Source organism: Ammodytes marinus (genome assembly GCF_949987685.1).
Source record: "Ammodytes marinus genome assembly, chromosome: 4".
NCBI classification, from domain to species: Eukaryota; Metazoa; Chordata; class Actinopteri; order Uranoscopiformes; family Ammodytidae; genus Ammodytes; species Ammodytes marinus.
In genome coordinates, this window is record NC_137233.1 from 4,938,541 (window position 1) to 4,941,040 (window position 2,500).

General features: G+C 32.1%; 1 protein-coding gene across 1 annotated transcript in view; it reads left to right on the forward strand.

Annotated features, from left to right (window-relative positions):
• The window catches only part of asip1 (agouti signaling protein 1), a gene marked incomplete at its 3' end in the record, with an annotated part of 14,491 nt that overhangs the window by 938 nt on the left and 11,053 nt on the right, over positions 1-2,500 (forward strand). The window lies entirely within an intron of this gene.

Sequence of the window (2,500 nt, forward strand, 5' to 3'; positions counted from 1 at the left end):
CGTTAAAGGCCTACTTAAAAAAAAAAACGTACTTTGTAAATATTACTGTGATGTCACAGTAAAAGACATCACAGTAATATTTACAAAGTAAGTTTTTTTTTAACCCTATATTTCTCTTTCTGTGATGTTACGAGAAAGAGAAATATAGGGTTAAAAAAAAAACTCTTTCTGCCTTTTCTCAGGCTAGGATGAACCGATTTAAATTTTTTTCGCACATTTATACTACATAGGATCTCAGAATTCAATACACCTTCATATTCAAACCGGTGAAGTAGGCCTTTAAGGACACCCTGCAGATGAGACGGGTAAAAGTTTTAACTTAAATTATATCATCATGAAACTTAACCAGTTTATTAATTGCATTAAAACAATTTTTATTTTATTTTACAATTTTTGGAAAGATGTTTGATTTACTATGCAATTTATAACTAATAATGTGTGAATTTGGATCTCTTTAGAAGGCAAGGCAAGGCAATTTTATTTATAGAGCACATTTCAGGCACAGGGCCACTCAAGGTGCTTCACAGGGTTAAAATCAAATAAAGAATACAAATACAAAAAAGGAACGAATTTAAAACATGGATAAAAATACAACATTTAAATAAAAGAATTAAAACATTTTAGAAGCTGAATATATAGACGTTGATTTAAGCCCAAATTAAAATCTTTATGTCATTCTTAGAAATTATTGTGTTACAAAGTTTTAACATAATAAAATCTGGGTATAACCTCTTTTTTTATGACTAATCAGGTAATAAATTATAACATACTGTATGAACAAATTCTTCTGTAATATCATTCAGTGCTTAAAGGATCATGGAAGGTTTAGTTGATGTAAGTGCTTTAGAAGTTGAGATTTCTGGTTCAGAGTATTTGAGAAAAATCTTTTAAAGTCAACAGCCTTTAAAGATGGTTGACTAGGAGAAATATACAGATGCAAAGAGACAACAGGTTTAGTTAAATAGCTGCTGGAATATGAAGTTTATATTGTACAGTTTAACACTTTATAAACAGTAAAACATGTCATGTTAAACCATTACATTTATAGCAGAATATAATGTGTATACACTATGTACGGTAATATTTCACCTTTAGTATTTTGCTAAATACCATTAATATCTTAATGATGTTTTAAAGGTGCAGTGTGTAATATGACATCATCAAGAAAGTTCTACAAAGTTCTAGAATGCAACGCTCCATGGGTAACCCCAACCCTTTCGAATAATAACAGAAGCTACAGTGGCCTTCAAGGACAAGAACAATTCTAAATTTTAAACAATGCACCTGATGACATTCCAACTATGACACTTTCAAGATGGCGGCACTAAGCCTTGGTCCAAAATATGCAGAAATATGGACATATATGAGACCCTTCCTAAGAAAAAAATAATAATTCTAAAAAATGTTTTCAGCTATTATGCACTAAATTAAATGTACTGTAAATGATATTATATTTACTTTCTACAAAATCTGTTAGGAAATAAAACCCAAAATTCTACACACTGCACCTTTAAGTGAATCATTATAATGAAAAATAATGCATGAAAACATTAAAAAAATAATACGTTCTAGAAACTCTGTAATATCAGTTTGAAGTGTTGTGTGCTCTTTTACATTCAGTAACTTTTGCTTTTACAAATAAATGTTAAATTCTTTTTGTTTTATTTTGTAAAAAAAAAGTTTATTTAAGATTTTTGGTTGTCGTGATCAGGAAACACAGGGTGAAATATTGCCGCTAGGAGTGTGTTTTTCTGCTATTTCTGCTAAGTCAAATAGCATGCCCTGTGTGTGTGTGTGTGTGTGTGTGTGTGTGTGTGTGTGTGTGTGTGTGTGTGTGTGTGTGTGTGTGTGTGTGTGAGTGTGTGTGGAGCCAGCAATATCTGCACACAGAGGATACATTTAAAAAAGGATCCCGATGCATTTACAGCATTTATTGCCAATTTTCATGGAAATTACTGCAAACTTATTTCATAATGAGAACCGGGCCTCGGCAACGCTCTGAGCTCTGATGTTAGTTTTTTCTCCAGTTCAAACAGTTTCCTAGACAGGGTTAGAAAATAAACAGCAGTCTCTTTTACTAAGTGTGAGTGTGTGTGTGTGTGTGTGTGTGTGTGTGTGTGTGTGTGTGTGTGCGTGTGTGTGTGTATCAATTTCTAACCGTTGCAACTCAGATGTGTTGTAAGTCTTTTAAAATAAGACTGTCTCGTAAAATAAGTAAAATTAATAAAGTTAAATTACCTGTCACGCTATCATGATGGATGGACTTTATAAAGACCTTGTTTTCCTAAAAAATTGTCATGTTATAACTTTGTTCTGTGTGTGTGTGTGTGTGTGTGTTTTTGTGTGTGTGTGTGTGTTTGTGTGTGTGTGTGTGTGTGTGTGTGTTTGTGTGTGTGTGTGTATTTTTTTGTGTGTGTGTGTGTGTATTCCTATCATTAGTTTCGGAAATTTCACATTAGACAAATTACAAAATTGCTGAACCAATTATTTAGAGACCTAT